At 38.6% G+C, this 20673-nt stretch overlaps 1 long non-coding RNA gene across 3 annotated transcripts in view; it reads right to left on the bottom strand.

The window, feature by feature from the left end:
- Positions 1–16072, bottom strand: part of LOC310918707 — a 59780-nt gene extending 43708 nt beyond the window's left edge. For all 3 annotated transcript variants that reach the window (XR_014591728.1, XR_014591729.1, XR_014591730.1), the window contains exon 1: positions 15982–16072. This is a non-coding gene — a long non-coding RNA (uncharacterized lncRNA). The remainder of the gene's footprint in view (positions 1–15981) is intronic.
- Positions 16073–20673: the final 4601 nt, after the last annotated feature.

The raw sequence follows: 20673 nt of genomic DNA on the forward strand, positions 1-20673 counted from the left end.
AATTTCCTGTCACCATCTACTGGCCCACGTATCTTTAATAGAGATCACCCAGCCCCCCTCATCTGGCAAAGTAGGTGTGCTATGCATGGAGAAAAAAGCAGTTTTAGTCCCCAGAGAGAAGTAATTTATAGAAAGAAAGATGTCAGGGAAGGCTAAGTTGGATTTCAGTGAGGGTACAGAAACTTCTATGTAATACCATCCATCCCTTTAACCAGGGCCAAACACAATAACACTCGTGTCTTCAATGTCTAATTCCAAGTTCAGGACCTATGCAGGAAATTCCTCTTTCTCCTTCTTTCTTCTAGCAGAAGAGCTGATACCAGCATGTAAGCTTTATTCTTCTCAGGAATCCTTATCAGAAAGGCTTTCCCTGCTAAACTCAGGGGAAATCCAAGAGCAATTCAATTTGTGAAAGCAAATGGGGTCATGTATCAGCTGCAGCCTGATGGGATTGTTTGACAGGGCATTGGGAATACCTGTGTACCCCAAAGCATCACAGTTCAGATTTTCTAGCAGACAGTGAAGTTTGTCCTGGTTCCAGCCAGGACAGGGTTAATTTTTGTAAACCCAGAGGTTATTCTGTACCACCTCACCTCATTCCTGGGGATGGGGAAGGGGTCCCTTCCACAGTGGTAGTCTGTGTATTGCCATTTTCCACATGGTGAGCCTTTCACATCTGAATTGTTTGCCTTTCTCATATAGCCTTTTATTATTACTGTTGCTGTTACTGTTCATTTCTTATTTCATTGCTGTTTCCAGTAATTTGTTCTTATCTCGACCTGTGATTTTACCTTTTTTGCCTCCAATTCTGCTCTCCAGCCCTCCACAGAGGGAGAGGAAGGGGGAAAGGGGAGTGAGAGAGCAGCACATGGTTTGGAGTGTTTCAGTGGAAACACTGAATTGGGAAACACCTTTCCTAAACTACAACAAATACTTACCTTCAAGTAATTCCACAGATGGTTGACTGGCTCTTCCTCATTAATGAATTTGAGCTTCACAACATATTGTCCTGACATAAGGATAACATTCAAAAATTCAAAGACAGTAAAGTAGCAAAAGAGGTTGTCTGAAATAATTTGAGTAATGTTCTTTAATTAAGTTCAAGGTCCTTTGAGACTTTGAAGTATAGGCCTGATAAATGCAAAACCCATGCATAAGACTATAAAAAAATTAAAATATCTACTTAAGCAATACTAAGAGTCTGATACAAACATAAATGTGAAAAATGAATAATATCAGATTTAGGATTTTGGTTCTGTTCCTTTCTGACATCCACATCCATTTTGCTGTGGTTTATCCTCGAGAATTTAAAACCAAAAATTCTGAGAATTTCCCTGAGGACAGAGTAGAATTTAAGGTGCTAGCTATAGTTATGACTTTCATCATTTTCAATAGCATAAACCAATACTCATGCTCTCTTTCACTGTAGTTTTCAGATTGTAATACACTGTCTTTTTGCAAAGCTTCCCTCTTGTTAAAGAGATTATGGCCCTCTGTGAGCCTCTGCTCAGAGGATCAATTACTCTCCACAAGAATGATGAGAAGCCGTGGCCAGCAAATGGTTGTTAATAACAAGGCTTGCAGCACTCTAAGAGGGAGAGAAACCTTCTTTTAACAGTTCTTTGTAAAGAAATATCCAGAAATAGACATGTCTGAAATGTCCAATATGACAAACTGAAACAGAGTCTTAAAATGCACTGGGTAAATGATGCTGATATACACACCTTGAGAGAGGAAAGTTGTTAACAAGAGGTAGAGTATTTTAGAGAACATGGATGGACTTTCCTTGCGGGGCTGCATAAAGTGTAATGAAAAGAGGTCCAAAGCTCTTGTAGTTGTGGCATAAAAAGACAGTTTGAACACAATGATCTTGATTTGTTCAGTTCATTTCTTTTTATACCAGTCAGAATAGGTAGTTGTACCTGTAGAAATGAAGGCCAGACCATCACAGTCTCCCCACCTCCAGCACCTTCAGCCATTACTGTGAGCAAAGAAAGGGTTTCTTCTTCCTAATGAATTGTTGGGAAAATTTTCGAAGTCTAAATCAGATCAAAAATATCTGTAAATCATCCCTCTTGTCCTCGCATTAACCTGGTAGCATTGAAGACAGAAGAACTGTGGTCTCCACCTGTTTCCTAAGCTACCTCAGGAGAGACTGTGCTGTCAGAACAGCAGGCTAACTAAAAATAAGTGACTAAAGAAGAAGAATTTGCTCAAGAATTTTCCTAGACTGTTAAAACCAGTGGGAAATGCTTCTTCAGAGAAATACTCTAACAAGGAAAACCACTTATGCAAAAGCATCAGAATTTTCTAGGGGAAATGTCACTTTATGCTAGGAAAAAGACATGCAATTTTCTGTCAGGAGAATAAAAATGTTAGTTTTGTGATTGGCCACCTGGAGGGACTCTGTCCATTAAATTCACTACTCACTAGAAGTGAGCAAATAGGTAAAAGCAACCCCTCATGAAACTGCTACCTTCTTCAAACATTGTTGTCTTCCATACAGATATTGATTAAGGCCCTAGGTTTTCTTGCATATTTTCCTACTTTTCTAACAGGGTGTTTTTTTTAGTTCTTCTTATTTTTGTTTCAAATAATTTTTTCTAGATAAACAGGGTTTTTTTAAATCTTAAAATCCACGCTGAGTCAGTACAGCAATATCTTGCAGAACAGCTTTAGGAAAGGATCTGCTCTTACAGAAAGCATGGTAAATTAGTTTTTACTGAATGCCTTCCAGGGTCTGTTCAAAAGCCTCTGGTTACTGGGTAATTCACAGATTACATTATTTCCACACACATGGATTTGCACCAATGTGAAAGGTTAATTTTCATAAAAATTACACAGGAAATGGAATGTCACCCCCAGAGCTAAGGAAGAGGTAAGTAAAAGAAAATGCAGATGAATGGAATCACCTGAGAGAAAATAAAGGGCAGAATTGAAGTAGGATGTTTCAGTTCGTAAAAATGCTGTAGAGATCACAAGACTTATCTCTCCCTTGCAGAATTTCTCTTCTACACCAGTATCAAGGTCCAGATTTCAGTCCCCATAATTTACCTTTTTCCAAGAGGAAAGCCCAATTTCCTGAGCATATTTTGATTCCTTTGTACATATTCGTGAATAGGTTGCTACATAACTTATGAAAGTGTAGTAAAATGTAGCACATTTTCTGTTCCTTCTACGGCAAAACGGTGACATGATTGTTGCAATGAAAACCATCCTGTCCGTGACCTTAAATACTTAACCTATGAAGTGAAATTCAAAGAGGAGGAGGAAAGTAGGTTGTGATATTTATCTTTTTCAACTTGGTACATCCAGGACAGAAATGTATCCCAGCACAGTCTGCAGAAGATGGCATTCCTTCCTTTAAGAGGGAAAATCTTTACTTCCAAGATCCTGAAACTTAGTGGTTTGAATGTAGAAAGACATAATTATAAGGAGAGTCCCAGACACCAGTATATTTGCAATCAAAGCTACCTCTGAAGAAAGAATTGAGATAAATGGCAAAGTGAGAGCTGTGCGAGGCAGGAGGAAGAACTGGGAGTAAGGGAATTAAGAAGCAGTGAACAGCAAACATCTGCAAGAAAACTGCTGATTTGTGGATGAGCAACTTCTTGTACTGAGCCAGATGGTTCATTAGCAAAAAAAGCATGGGTAGATGCCAAACAGCTTTAACTCTGCAGTGACCAACACCTGTACCTATTGCTTCCAGGAGCATTACAGAGACAGGGCACTCCAGAGATGTGCCGTATAGTTTTGTTAATATTAAGGATGGCAATATTGAATCATGGGAATGCACTGCTAATTCTAACCTGTAAATAATCCCCCAAAAATGCATGGAGTCTCAGAGATAAGGCAGCAAATTGTTTTTAAAGGTATAATAAATGTGTTGCTTTGTAGCAGCATCTTATTGGCTTTGCTGTTATCCGTCATTTTATGACCTCTTCTCACCATCCACCAAGTTCCAGGGAATATGTGACAATTTCTTTATGTCCAATTTGCTCCATTTTCATTTCTCAAGGAACTAGAAGTTCTCTTTCCATCTACACTTTTACATTTCTCTCAGATACTAATATCAGCTATGAAAAATGCTTGGTTATTCTTGTGCTCAGGACAGAGAATTATTTTTCTCTTTGTAAATATAATACACACTGAGGCCAAATTTTCAGTTGCTCTTTCCTGTCATAGTCACAACTGTGGGTGAATGAGTTTGTTTGAAAATCAGGCCCACCCAGGCTCATACAAATTCTCTATGACAATATTTGGGCACCTGCTTTAGAGCAAACATATAGTGGACAGAGAGACTGTTGCCCTCTTTCACCTCAAAAACATCAGCACTGCAGATTGTTTATTATAGGAGGCTCTATGAACACCTGGGTTTGTATCTCTGGGGCCATCTCTGTGAAAATCGGGTGATAGTTCATGCCACTCTTAACAAATCTGTAAAATCAACCTGTATTTATACCTTCCCAAGGCCACCTTGCAGTGAAAAGCAAAAGAGCTGTGGAGTGAAGGACAATGGCACTAATTTATAATTACAACCCTTTACCCAGGATGATGGGGTACATAAGCATCCATCAAAGACAAGTAAGTGCTTAGTAGATACTGAGTCAGGCTTGTAATTTCCCAACCAGCTGGCAAGGACACCCTTCCAATGGCTGAATATGCTTTCTCCCATGCTGATAGCTTTTTGCTTAAGACTAATATTATATTTTAAAGTATACTTAGCATTATATCAATATAATGCAGTCCCTTCACCTTGCTGGAGACATCTGTCCAAAGTATATATAGCTTGGAAAATCTGGCACCATCAGCAGTGATGATGTTTTCTGTCTTTATTCTGGAAGTGGTGATACCACTTCCAAGAACCTATATACAAACCACTCAATATAACTAGCTAAGGGGAAAAAAAAAATACACCCCTCTCTTTCTCCACTTGAAATGAAATCTCCATTGCCTCTGGACACTATTCAATCATGTACTTCCTAAGCCATTTTTCATGCCATTTTCCTAGAAACCCAAAACTCACTTATATTCTGCACACATTACTCAGGATTGATCTCGATCTTTCATCTTAACTAAACTCTAAAATCAAAATCAGAAAAAAAATCCTGATTACATGTAGCTGGTCTTCCCATTGTCCACTGAAAATCACAGTGTTATTTGAATGTGTCTTCGTACACTCCTGATGGGGTCAAAGAAACTGAGGACTGAAAAACAACTGTAACCACTGAACAGCTGTCAGTATTCTGAACTCCAGGTGTTGAAAGGGTAAATTTCCTGTTGCCTTACCTTCACCCTTCTGGTCAGAGGAGTACACAGAGGTATTCAAAATAGAAGATATAACACTTCATAACTATGAATATGTCGTAACAATAACTATGTCTTAGAACTGGATTCATATTTACCTGCCAGAAAGCTATCTGTGTTAAGACCTGTCTTCCCCTCAGGATATGGGATTCCTTTGTAATTTCCTATTTTTACATCTCAGCTCTTGTTTTTCACTAGCTGCTTCTCTGGGATTCAACCTTAACTCAAGGACATTTTTGGGTTTTTTATGGAAGTCTAGATGTGAGAACAGATACCTTTGCTTCATCCTTAACTTCTACACCACAAAATCTAAAGGTTTACAGTGTTTTATTGTCCTTTGATTTCCTATTTGCACTTCCTCAGATAGCTTATGTGATTAGGCTCATCTTGGGTTTAGAGAAAAGCCTTGCTTTTCTTTCCTCTCAATGCAAAAGTCTTTCTTGCACCTGTGGCCTCTGTTTCAAAGTATTTCAGATGAATCCTTGACATTTTTCAAACAGCTTGTACTCCAAACCTCCCTGCAATACTTGAACTTTACTGGAATTCTGTTCCAGTATATACTCTCAAGGAGTATACTGTCTATACTCTCAAGAACTTTCCCTTCTTCATTCTCACCCCAGTCCTACACTAAAAAAGTCTGTGGAGGTTTGACCCTGTCTGGATGCCAGACACCCACCAGAGATACTGTACTCTGACACTCTCCTCCACAATGGGACAGGGGAGAGAAAACAAAACAAAAGGTTCATGAATTGAGATAAAGGCAGGGAGAGATCCCTCACCAATTACTGTCATGGGCATTACAGACTTGACTTGTGGAAATCAATTGAAATTATAATCAATCAAAAATCAGAGCAGGAAAATGAAAAGTAAAATAAAATCTTAAAAATACCTTCTCCCCACCCCTTCCTGTGCCTTGTAGGAGGTAGAGGGACATAGGTATGGGAGTTATTGTCAGTTCATCACATGCTGTTTTTCAGAGGGAGGAGTCCTTCTGCTCCAGCATGAATTTCTTCCCAAGGGACATTAACTCCTCCAGAGTCCTTGCTATAGGTTACAGTACTTCATAAACTGCTCCAGAGAGGGTTCCTTTCCATGGGGCACAGTTCTTCAAAAACAGGCTGCTCCAGGATGGGTCCCCCACGAGGTTGCAATGCTGCCAGGAAACCTGGTCCAGCCTGGGCTCCTCTCTCCACAGGCCTGCAGGTGCCTGCCAGGAGCCTGCTTCAGCATGTGCTTCCCACAGGGCCACAGCCCTCTTTTCACTGGCTCCAGCATGGATCTCCTCCATTGCAAGTGGATTTCTTTATCACCATTGACCTCCACGTGTGCAGGGGCACAGCTGCTTCACCATGGTCTGCACCACAGGCTGCAGGGGAATCTCAGCTAAGGTGCTTGGAGAACCACCTCCCACTCCCTCTCCACTGACCTTGGTTTCTGCAGAGCTGTTCTTCTCACATTTTGTAAATCCTCTCTTCTCTGAGCACAGTTACAGCTCCAAAATAATGGGTTTTTTTCCTTCTTAAATATGAGGCATTACTGTGATTCCCATTTGGGTTGGCCATGATCAGTGGTGCATCTTGGAGCTGGCTGGCAGTGGCTTTGCCAGACATAGGGAAGCTTCTGGCAACTTCTCACAGAAGCCACCCCTGTATGCCCCTTGCTACCAAAACCTGGCCACACAAGCCTAAAGCAAATGCAAATATTCTTGTTGGCTGCAGATGTTGCAACCTTGCTGCTGCCCCTGTACAAGGAGTAGGGTGTCAATAAATCAGAGAGTGGTTGTGGTTAAGTGGTCTATTGCGTCCTCTGATATATGTCTCAAACACTCCACCTTATCCTCAGCTATGCATGATAGGTTGGCATCCTTGGGACATAAGGAGTTGGATGTCCTTTAAAAACAGTAAAGGTCTTTTTTCTTGGGCATCATACAGTTAGTGCATCAACCAGTAAACATTTCTTTGTGCAATCAAACTGAGAAAAGAGCTTAGTTTTGCTATTCATTTTTTGGGACAGCATACAGCATAATTTATTAGGATTTACATTCATAGCTCCATATATGACAACCGATTTGCAGCTCTGAACCCTCAATACATACCTAAAGATAATCACCAGTAACTGTCTTGTTATTGTTCCCTCTCATGTCAAGGATGTTTATTCATGGGCCTCTGGTTGTCTTCCCATCACTTTGGCCCCGCTCCCAAGTCACTAGATCTGAGTCTGTGTCTTCACCTCTATTTCCCACTGCCATTATAGAATAACCATTTGTACTGCCACCCATCATCACTGAGCTTTGATCAAAACTAAAGTCACTGTCTGGAGCTGTCATTGATTTTATGTGCTGGAGACAAAAAGCCATGACATTGCTATGGAAGAATAGCTCTCTAGGAGCCTATTTTTGTGCCATACTTCATGACTTTGATATTTCAAACACATCTGTATAACTTTGGCTCTTTGGCCCTCCAGTCCTCATCTGTGCTTTCACTCTTTCCACATATTTTCCATTAGCTTCATGCCACAATCTGTTTCACAGTTTCTCACTTTAACTTCACTGCAGTCAAAAGCTGGAGTTGCTAATCCTCTCCTGCTCCTTGCTCTTACATCAAGGAGCAGAGCAAAGACAGTCATTTCATGTTAAAATGCCATTACTACTGTTGTGAGGTTTTTCATTCCATTATTTTTAGAAATATGGGACACTGATGCAGCACTGGAACTGGTCACAGTAGAAGCACCTTAAATGCTAAGATGCCAGGGAGTCTGATGCAATCCTCTAATCATTCATTTAGGTTCAAATTGCGTGTTTAACCTTCGTCTCTCTCATTGGTAGAAGGAAAGAAAGAAGAAGGACAAAATTCATTTACGCATTTCACTATGCAATTTTTTTTGGAAGATATAACAGTGAAAAAATGCAAAGAGTTTAAAAGACAAGCCTTATATCTGTCCAATAAATATTAGCACACTGATTTCATATTTAAAGTACAATTATTTCCTCTCTTTTAACCAGTAAATCAGATGGAAATTTATCTATTTACAACCAGTATGCAAAATATTTCATCATTCTACAAAATTAATTATAAGTCTACATATCATAGCAAAGATTAATTCAATTGATTGAGAAGTCAACCATGACAGAAGAAGACTGAGTAGTGAGTACATGAGTATGCAGAATTAGACATACTTTGAGCTATAGTGTCTATCAATAGTACCATCAGAATACAGAGTTGAGATCCTGCTGGCATGTAACACAGATCTGTGTACCTAGTTTGGCTGTGCATAGTAGTCAACAAATACTTTCAGCAAAATGTCTTTCACACATACCTATAGTGCCCTTCAACTGCACAGCACAGCAACAAAGCGAGTGGTAAAAGGAATTTTAATCCTATATAACATTTATTATATACTGTATAGAGAGACTCTAACTGCAACTCTTCACTGTCCCTGATACCTCCACTGTACACAACACAAAGAATATAGAGGAAAATGTCAGTCATGTCCAGACAAGTATAAATTGTGGCCTTGCAACTATTAGAGAAATATAAGTTTTAAACATAAAGGCCCCTTTGTGTTGTATTTCCCTTTGCTAAGAAGCCACTTTTGAGTACTAACAAACACAAATTTTTCAAAACTTTGCCAGGGGCTTTTTTGATGTATTTGATGACCAAACCCACTAGCTTAACATATTGGTGGTTATGCTCTACATAAGAGCAATCCACCCCTGGAAGTGTCCAAGGCCAGGCTGAATGGGGCTTCTGAGCAACTGGTCTGGTGGAAGGTTGGAACCTGCTCCAGGAAGCAGATGATCTTCAACGTCCCTTCCAACCAAAACCATTTTAAGGTTCCATGCATGTTTGTGGACACTTCAAGAACAAATTCAGTGGATCTTTTTGTAACAGTAGTCTCCATCTGCAAGAACATTTTTTTCTGGCAGTAGCAGAAGTTACACAGGTATTGAGACACCATTAAACTTTGCCAAGGATCAGCTTCAGAGGCAAAAATAGTTCTCTTTAAATAATCTCAGAGTAAAAATCCAAAACCTCTAAAACTGGAACCCAGAAGAGATTCCACGGAAGGAATAACAGCATAACTTTCTCCTTAAATCTGATGAAAACTGTAAGCAAATCACATCTCAGTTTCACAGACAGGCAGATTCAGCCAATCCACCTGAAGATATCCCAAGATTCTAAGAGTAGCTGGACAACTCTCACTGATACTGAAAACTTGCGTTTCTAAAAGGCTTTGTCAGTGAACAAAAGGGGATTTGTCCTTTAGTCTGACAAAACCAACAAGACTGACAACACCCCTACCAGAACAGATGTCACAACCCATTTTAGAGTGGAAACTACAGGCAGATTTGATATTCTCGTGAAATACCATATGTTTTGACCTGTCTTGTTTTGCTAACAGGACATGATAAACAGTCTCTAGCATTATGAAATGTTGGAGCAATACAGATGGTCAGGAAGTCACTGTCCACTTTTATTCAAATTCATTCTCTTTCTTCAGGACTCTTAGTGGGAATGTCAGTCTTATTACCAATTTAAAAGGACACCTTGCTATATATTGTTCCACAAGTTGGCTTTTTCAGGAGACATATTTCCATTTTTGTAATGGCCTGCAGCATTGTGTGAAGCCAGAATGGCAGATGGTCTCACAGTTATATTGTTGTTACATTCCCAAATTCACAGAACAAGTTTTGTTCTAACCAAGATGTTTATATTCTTTGCTCATAATAGCTATCTTGGGCTAGCTTTGCCTTACTATTCACATTTCATTTCCTTTATTCTTAACACTGCCAGTGTGAGAATCTGAGTGGGGCTATCAGTGAAGTGCCTTCATGACTCATATTTTTGCACCTGCACACACAACAGCATGAAATCGGTCTCACATGGTGCATGGCAAAACTAAAATTTTGTCTTGCTAAATTCCACATGCATTTTAGACTGTTCTCATTAAAATATATTTCCTAGTTAAAATGCATTTTCCTAGTTTAGGAAATAAAAGTGCTTAATTTTTTGCCTAATGCCTAATTTTCGAAAAATTTCTGTGATATAAATGTTGTTCTTGCAACAATTTGTCATGACATTTGCAATGATTTCATGTATCGGAAAACAGCTAGAGGTAAGAGGTAAAATATCTCTAAAGTTAATTATTTACACCTAAAGCAAAGCAAAAACATTAGGGATGCATTATTTTTAAAAGAAGCAAAAATGCTTGTGTGTTTGAGACAAAGAAAAGGCACATCAGTGATTTCACCTTCTTATCCAGATCTTAGTGATTCTTTCAAATGTTGCTTTACTCAGGTTGTTTGTGCAGTGTGACAGGGACTCACTCCCTGCAGGGGCATTGGCAAGCCTCAGCAGTCACCTGTTCTGTGTGAAGGGTGATGACAGCTAAATGTTGGTGTCTGTAAAGGCTGGCAAGAGCTACAAAAGCCTAAACAGCAGGCAGTGTTGACTGACTTCCAAATTCTATCACTCCCCAGGGACTGAAAAATATGGGAAGTGCTATGAGGAGGTGAATCCTTTCACTTAAGGTTCTCAAACCTACATCATCTTCAGGTAGTTTTGCTCCAGGATCAAGGCAAAAATCATCATTTATGGATTCAAAGTTAAATAGCCATTATATAAAATGCAAAAGTCGTCAAAGGAGCTAGCACTGAAATTCCAGTCTGCTTTTAACCAGCCAAGTGTCCTAATTATGGCCAAAGGACCTAATTTGTTCTGGAAACTCAGAAACAGCCCAGTGGTTTTATGAGGACCACCAAAACCTTTGGATGTAGGTGCTGAATTTCTGAACCATATTCTGACTCTTTGAGGAAAATAAGTGTCATGGTTTGAAGGCAAAACAAGTGAGAGGCTTCAACTCAGAAATACAATTTAATAAGAAGAAAGGTAAAAAGGTAAAATTAAAATAAAATAAAATAAATGCAATAACACAAAGGACCACTGACAGTGTCAGAATACAACCTGAGCAGGGTGGTGGAAGCAGTCTAGATGAGGTGGTCGTCCTGAAGCAGTGATCCTGTAGAAAGGTCTGGTAGCTCTGCTCCTCTGGGAATCCAGTGGGTAAGGGCTGCTTGTACTGTCCCAAATCCCAGATTATATCCAGGTGAGAATGCTTGGCTCCTCCCCCTGGGCAGAGCATCTCACAATGGGATGATGAGTTGTGAAGTGGGTCCTTGATGGCCCATTAAACAGAGATAACCCCTGGAGGGAGTTACCTGTGAGTCATAGGCAAGGCGTTAATGGGCCATTAGCAGAAGACACCCCAAAGGCAGGGGGCTTGGGAAAACACTGCCCTACCTGGTTTCAACAGCTCACGAAGATGGTGATAGAATAAGTACTTTGGGCACATCCACATCCTACACTACAACCCAGGACAATAAGAAAAAAAAATAATAAAGCCAAGATATACATAGCTAGTTAAAAGATTATTATTCTTAAAATGGGTCTAGTGACCTACATTATGTGTTTGTGTTACTTTGTCAGTGCTAACTGTGCTATTTTCTCGCTCATGCCACTTACAGATGCACAGTGTTATGCAGTGCATTGCCTGTTTTAATATGTTGCTCCATAGATACTGACTCATTAGCTAATCATATGTGCAGACAACCAGAAACATTCTTGAAAGGATTTTGGCTCTTTGATTTTTTTTCTCCAAATGAAAATTACAATTTTTCCACTCCACTCATCCCGTGTTCTAAATGTTAGGTTATATAAAATGTTTCTCACAAGGACTGAGGCATTAGCTAGTATTCACAGGCTCCTAAAGCCATTTCTGAGAGATGTTGACAGTAAAGTGAAACGTCCTCATCTCAGTTTCATTCTATACATTCACATTTAAATATAAGAGAATGCATCCTGATGAACCCAGGCTCAGAGATGGAAAGGGAGGAGGTGCCCCAAGCACCAGAGCAGGAATTCTCCTGCAGCCTATGGAGAAGACCATGGTGGAGCAGATTGCTCCCCTGCAGCCTATGGAGGACACCGCGGATTCTTCAGCTTCTCTCACTTCTCCCTGGCTTACAGCCACACATGGATAGCTGTAAGATACCAAACTTACGTTTCCATACACCACAATACATTTTGATTCTATTTTTTTCCTGATTATATTATTCAATTCTTCCACATTCTGTTTTCTTTTTCACTGGTGGAAAAATAAGAAATACACATTTATTATATACTCACAGGCATTTTATGGGAAACAAGTGCCTCTATAATTTCTGTATTCATAAATTAATAATAAGTATTCAGGCACACTTCAGACTGCTGAGCTTTCTAGCACTAGTAGTATGTTGCTCTTTAGCACCAAAAATTATCATGTAGTTTCCAAAAATAATTCAATTTTAACTAAACCGTCATTTTAGAAGCAATTTTAACATTTACAAAAAGTTTCTGGATCACAGATGAAGCAGTCTGTAGGAGTCTGGGCAAAATCAAGACATTTGTCATGAAATTGTTATCAACTTTATCAATAAAACCTTTCAGTAATCTATAGATCATAAAAAAGATGTGATTAATCAGAGCAGTATTTGCAGAATTGTCAGATTTGTGAAGAGTCTTAAAATTGTTTTCATCCTAATCTAAGGTGGGTGGGAGCAAATTTATGAAATTTCAGAATCTTCTGTAGGGCAGGATTTCAGTGCTTTTACCATGCTATTGATTTGACATTTCCCCAAAACTACAGCTCCACCACTGTACTATAGTATGCATTGAGACTAAAGGCCATAAGCGTTTGAAAAGTATTCAGGAAATACCATTGCTCCTCTAGGATATATTTAGAATGTTTTTGTCAAAATGAAGTATTTCTACAAGCAGGTAACTGACACTGTGTGTTAGAGGCTAGAGAGAATGACAGTATGTGGGGTCTTCTATCTAAGAATTGTAATAACACATTAGTAACAAAATCATAGGACAAGCTCTAGGATAAATTCTTTTAGGGAGGTTCTTTGTGGTACTGTGATTCCCATTAATGCAGTGACCATCTCCACTGTCCTGAGTCAATAATGCATTTCAGCACAGAGGCATGAATGTGAATTCTGTTCAAAATCAGGCATAAGCCTTAACCATACAGGAATCCAAAATGCCTGAATTCAGGAAAAAAACACGTTGCAAGGACCTCAGCAGAAATGGCTATGAATCCTGCTCTGGGTAATGCCTCCAGAGCTGATCAGTTAAACCCTCTGCTTCATGAAATATGGCACTGGAGGGAGGTCTGTCCTTCTAACAGAGACATTTAGAAAATTTGTGCAGATGGAAACTGATAGCACTTCCCAGCTACCTTTCCACTACAGCCCTACAAGAGTAAGGAGCTATGTGACTAGAGAACTGGGAGACAACATATCAAATAAATTAATTACAGGCTGATTACACATGGCACCAGTTTCATGTCTTCTCCACTTATCACCAGGACACTTGGACACACAACATCAGATCTCAGTTCCTGCGTCTGTGGTTTCTGGGGTAACCGCTCCCATCATGCCATATTACACTAGGACCACTTCAGTCTCATTCACTTTCTTTGTTTTTTAGTTTAAATATGACTATAGAAGCACTTGAAGCTGACCTAAAAAGGTGGGGTTAATGAAAATCATGCAGATATTGAATGTCAGGAGAACGGTTTGAGGATTTGCATGCATCATACTGGAGCCACTGCATACATTTCCATAACAGTAAGTGATGAATAATAAAACCTTCAAGTTTTATGTTTTTATCATGTCATCATCTCTGATTTAATATTCTTTTTGGTGCATTTTTTCCTTCCTTGTTCACAGGCCTCCTTCCTTCATTATGTAGTTCAAACAATAAGCCTTTATCCACCTTTGGGAATTTTATTTATATGTTTTTTCCTTCCAGATGCAAAATAGAAGTATGCATTAAGAAGCCATCCCAGAGGTGATTAGAGTCATTCATATGTAAAGTAAAAGGAAGACTCTCTGGGGAGGACTACTAAGCTCACAAAACTGTTTCGAAAACTCTTGGTTTTGTCCTTTTTTTCCACTATTTTGCGTACCCCCCCAAAAAAGAAAACCTCACATGTGCCAAAACAGACGACAAAAAATTTTAAGGTTCTATTTGGTCAAGGTCTTAGAAAGTTGTTCACTTTAGGGAACAGTCGTAATTTGTGTTTTAGCTCTTACCAGGCAGATGGTCAGTCCTTGGGACAACCTGATCCTGTAGTGTCTGAGTGCTTGCAGAAATGCTATTAAGTCTGATCCCTCCACTCTGAACCCAAAGACAATGTTCACCTTCCATTTCAAAGCAAATGGGACCAAGATCTATACTGGAGATTATTACCTCTGTTTCACGAATTAAGATTCATATAATAAAGCCTCAGAATAAGACACAACTGCCTACCTTGCTTTTGAATAAAATTTTACATTAACCCTTGCAAAATGGAAATTGAAGGGGACCTGAACTGCACTTAGCTATCACCTAGCTAGAGAGGCATCCAAATTTCCTTCAGCAAGATTTTTTTTTTTTTTTTTGTGGAGCTTGAGACATTTCTCAGTGAATGTCATAAAAACGACTGTGTGACTTGGGCACTGTCAATTTGCTTTAAGATCCTCAGTACAATGCAGGGATTCCCCAGGGTGCTTTGGGTGCTTATTTTTCTAAGAGAAAAATCCTCTTGTTGTCTGGCTGTCTCTGACTAGGAACGCCTATGTGTCAGTAATACTGAATTATTTAATACTCAACCTTTATACCTGCTTATCTCTCAGCATAATTCAGACACTTTGTGCTCAGTTCCACCATTGGAGCTCTTCCCAATACATTTCCTTTGGTATTTACCTAGTAGAGCAGATCTGAGCGCATAGAAAAATATTCAAATATTTTAAGTTAGACCAAAACTGTTTAATTCAGCCTTACTGGAAGATTTTCAGTGCCCTTTAGAAGCCACCTTAGCCTTTACAAACTTATTTTCTTATTTAATTCTCAATGTATTTAGATACCAATGTTGCGAACTGCTGAACAAGCTGTATTAGCCAAATCTGACTAATATACTTTAAATGAGTTTTAAGCCTGTAGTTAGGACAGCCTCCAACAAAGGCTAAGACAATTATGACAGATGCCAAATATAAAAACAATTGAGGACTAAAGAAAGAGAAAACTAACACGGATTTTTATATGTGACATTTGAATTATTCACACATTAAGAATTTGTTTAGTAGTTTTACCTTCCCTGAGGTATTTTGCTCAATCTTTCCAAAAGAAATCATTTAGACTTCCTCTGTTTAAAACAGCTAAGCTAAAAACTAAATCCCTTGCTGAAGTGTTCTGTCTGATTTACTTGACCTGCTTTATGTTTATTTCAAAACAAACAAAACACCCTAAAATGCTGTCAATTAGGGATGATCTGAAACGGGGTAAGAAAATCACTGTACGAGATCTACAGTCATTTGCACTCCTTTTTTTTTTATCTTAGCTTAAATGAAAATATAAGCAGAAAAAGGAGAACAATATGCCAGAAATTAACTTTTTGCCCTGACCAGAGTGCAAAATTCTCATTGAGACTGAAATTTCAGCCCAGATGACTTGGCCAAGAAACATATGTCAATAGTGTGAACTGCCCTGTATATTTGTTAAGATTTGACATCTTGACATTAAGTAGACTTAGAAAAAATTATTACAAGAGACATAAATACCTTAAGGATGAGCCTTACTAATGCCACTATACCTGTTTTCTGCTACTGCTCTCCTGGATTATGTGGCAGTGTGGAAGGCAGCTCAGGCTGTATGCAAAACAGCAAATTCACCAGTACTGCTCCCTCTCTAACACACTTTGCCCAGTCCTGGGCATTTCACAACCAAATAAGAATTAGTCCAAAGTAAAAACTCACGGAATGCACTCGGTGTGGACATCAGGTGGCATTTCACCATGCAGACCTTGCTCCCTCTGGACCACAGTACTGGCTGGTGTAGACAAGCTAGCAAGCACATCAGGAGAAACAAAAAGCCTTAGAGTCCCTCAGGTGCTCCACCTAAGTGTCTGAGCCATTTTACAATCGGATTTCAAAGCACTAAATATTCATCACAATGAAATCAATCAATCAATGGTATACAGAAGCGCAACTGCAAAGTATTCTACAGGCAATTTCTGAAAGCAATTTTTATCGCAGTTTCCATTACAACTGCAAATAGAAACTTGTTCTTAATCTTTTCATAGCAGTCTCCCACTTGAGCTGTTATCATGAAGTATGTTTTCTGTCTTGAAGTACTGAGGACAGCATAGCACAGATGGGATGAGCCATATAAAATTATTTAGGAGTTGGATCCTATTACCGAGCAGTTGCCATGCTAAAAATTAGCAGAAAGGGTGTAACAAGATTATTTTACAAAGAGGATGCAGAGGAAGATGAATTACTTCTAATGAGATTTACTCACTTTTTTTCCTTTAGAGTTGAGACTTAAAACACCATAAAAATAATACATCAATTTTAATTACAGAGAAGACTTATGTTTCTGTAGAACTTCAGGAGACACTAAAGGGAGGTATCCAAAGATTTCTCTACACAACACTCCATCAAACTTCAACTGAAAACACATTGTTATCTGTCTAATCACCAAATTGATGATTGTTCTGCTCTTTGAAACGTAATTTTTGAAGGAATTCCTAACACAATGTCCTTTTGCTTTCTAATGTCACTCACAAAGGGTGCTGGTTTAGGCTACAGCTGGCAACGTAATTAGTTGATTAGGCAGAGTAATTCTGGAGCATTCTCTGATCTGATGCCTGTGATCTAAATAATGAAACATTTTGTCTCTCCAAATGAGAATGCTTTTCAAGCACATGCCAAAATCAAAAAACATGTGGTTCTGCTGTGGCAATCTTCCAGAAATGCACCAATGCTTACAAGAAGCACCTTGTACCTTGCACTGGCATGAAATCAGAGTTCAAATGATGATTCAGTATAAATTCTTCTGAATCAGAAGACAGTCTGCAGAAAAGGTATAAATAAGCCTTACAGGACAAAAAGATAATATCCTATCACATTATATTTTAGCAAAGGGTCACCATTCTCTGTGGAAACAAACAAACCATAAAATGTCATTGTAACTGGCAGAAAAAGAAATCTCTATTTGTTTTAATTGATACATTAATTTAATATCTTTTTTGGTAGTAAAATTAAAGCAGCTGTGTATTTCCCCTCTCCTCCTCTTGAATAGGGAATTGGTTCCCTGGAAATGCTAAGAAAGAATTTTCTACAAAATCCAATCCTATCTGACAGAATCATTGGAAAAATTCATATTGTTTATAATAAAGAAGACTATTTTTGTATCTGTTTTCTCTTTCTCCATCAATGATAGTGAATAAATAAACTGAATTACATATCTCAACCCACCAGCAGAAACAAGAGTTATTGATTCTAAAACAGAAAATTAAACTTTCTAAAATTAAAGATTTTCACTCCAGATAAAGCCTTTGCGTTGTTATTAACAGTTCTGGAGAAATGCATTCAAGATTTCCTGGTAATCCATTGTTCCTATTTACTGATACATGAAAAGTACTACATATTTCTCCTCTGGGTTGTTCATTTAATTCTACTGTTAATGTGAAAAAAGTGCCTGCCTATGTGTCAGTCCACATGGTAAATAGTCAGTGTTCCATCAACAGCCCCTGATTAATATTCACAACATTTCTCTGAGGTTTTGTTAATTTAATATTATCATCAAAAATTAATCCAAGATAGTAAAAAAGAGAATGAATAGATCAAGATTTCAACACATTCATTAGTAAAGCTTCAGTTGTAAGCTGCACCTTCCTGACACACACCATATACGTTTCTTGCAATGCCCAAGAGAGGGCCAAGAGCTATTACCTCCCTTCTTGTCAAATATCCCATGAAAAATCAAGGGTGACTTATAGAATCAGAAATTTTCTGTCTAGTTTTGGAAGAAGTAAGCATTTTTCCTTGTTTTCCTGCCTAGCTATGAAAGATTAATTGCTCTACACAAGTACACATGAAGACTATTCCCAAAGTCCTTCTACAGAGACATTTTTGACTAAAATACATATGAATCAGGGAGGGAAATTAATTTTATGTCAGCAAGAAGCTTCCTGACCTCCCACTATCTGGCAGCACCACATGTTCCCATTCTGCAAAATGATTCAACAACCCCCTGGAAGCACATGAAAAGCCTTCCCCTGCAAAGGGAAATGAAGAAGGCAGAAGAACCTGGGTTGTTCTATAGAATTATGAAAATCAACATCCAATAGCAACATTAAGAAAAAGCCTGAAAACAGATGGATGCTGAACTTGGAAAGAGACAAGCCACATGAAATAGTAATGTTATTGATATGAAATGGGGAGAAAAAAGGAAACAAAAAATCAGAAGCATTGATAAGCCCTTGAAAATGTTTCATAAGAAGCTTGAAAGCAATCCTGAAAGACATTTGCATAGATTACGCAGGGTAAATGTTCCCAAAATACATGTAAAACAATGAAAATTACTAAGAACACAAGCAGAATAAAGAAAAGATTTAATAAACAAGAAAGTCTAGCAGAAACAAAGCTAAAAACAGTCAGCTCACATGATGGGAACTCAGCTTTTACTCAATGTCTTACCAATGGCATTTTATTTGGTATTTATGGGCTTATTAGTATAAACCCCATGTAACAGCATATATCAACACTGCAGTTTGTGACTTACAGCTAAAGATCCCTCACCACAGTGGTCTCAAAGGTGAGAGGAGACATCCTCTGAGTGCATGAGGGCCTGGGAAGCATTTACATTGAAAATAATAATATGCTGACAGTGGAGAGGAATGCTTGGTATGCCTGAAGGGGTTTGGGCAGGGGGTCTGAGGAGGAAAGGAGAGAGAGAAGTCATTCCTGAAAGACCTTGGATGGAAGGTAATATTCTGAAAATGCCACAATGACTTTAGAAGGAACAGGGCTAATTTACTGATGGTTTAGTAATTGTCAGGCTCCAGTGAAAGCCACAGAAAACCTTTAAAATACCCATAAAAGGGGCCTGTTTTAAAGAGGTTGTCATCGCTGAAAAGAAAAATAATAGACTAATGGGACTAATTCTAAACCCAGCAGGTCAGGAGCTGAGGCCTTGCAGAATAGAAAGGGAAAGCAATCATGTCAGATGAAAGAGAACTTGTAAGGGGAGAATATTCTGCTGTGTACTGTCAAGCCAATTGTGGGCTAATGCACATCTCTCATTGCTGTCACTAATTTAAACAGGCTGAACATTCAATCACTATTATTGTGTAATCTTTTTAGCTGAAGGTCGAACAAATGGGCATTCGAACATTATGACTTCTCCTGTAGATGGAAAGAAATTCTGTGCCTACATTTGATATGTAACATTGCATTTTGTAGCTAGAATGTTTACTTGTAAGTAGAATTGAAGGACATATCTGAGAAAGAGCAAGCAGAGAATGCTTTGGTGGGAATACCTACCCAAAGAGTAGGGACACACATCAGCCAGGCAAAGAAAGGCATAATTCCTTCTCACAGATCTTTCCCAGCATGAACACACAGATTTGGGATGCCAGGCCAGGGCTGTGGTCACCAGGGAACAGTTCTTGTTATTGTGGGCCCTATGATTATTTCTAATAAGACTGTATGTGAAAAACAACACAACTTTAAAAGGGCTTCTCCTTTATTTGTACAGTCCGTGATGCAGATAACTGAAGAAAAAAAAAATTACAAAACAGAGTTATTAGAAGGAAACTTAGTCAAAATTCTATATCTCCAAAACAAGAGCTGTCTCTGTCCTCTAAGTTTCTTAAAGAATCATATGATAATTTAGGTTGGAAGGAATTTAGGCCATCTAGGTGGACCTCAAAGAGCAGGGCCAGCTTCCAGTTTAATGAAGTTGCTCAAGGCTGTGTCCAAGCAAGTTTCATGTACAAGGATGGCAACTCAGCAACCTTGCCAGGTAAATATTCCAGTGTTTTGCATCCTCATTGTGCAGAAATATTTTCCTTCTATCTATGGGGAAGGTTTAACATTTCTGTATTTAAAGTAAAAATTGCTAACTCTGGTCTTTTCAGTATGCCAGATAAAGATATTTAAACAAACAAATGCCCAGCTCATTACTAGAACTTGCAGTGTAACCTGAAATGCAATAATAAAATTTTAATACCATGTACCTTGCAAAAAAAAGGACAAAAAATTCAAGGACTCAGGATTTCTGAGTTATTACTCTCTCAAATTGAAAAATAGGAATAGAGATGAGATATCATAGCTTTCTAGTCTATTTTTTAAACTAAATAAATGAAAAAAAAAAAAAAACCACAAAACATTTTCTTTAGATCCTTCCAAGAGAAGGACTTTGATGTACCCCTGTCTCCACACAGTATGCACTAGTGCACAAAGGACACACACCACACTTCAGTAGGACTCACCAAACT

This window comes from Zosterops lateralis (assembly GCF_965231275.1).
Source record: "Zosterops lateralis genome assembly, chromosome: 1".
NCBI classification, from domain to species: domain Eukaryota; kingdom Metazoa; phylum Chordata; class Aves; order Passeriformes; family Zosteropidae; genus Zosterops; species Zosterops lateralis.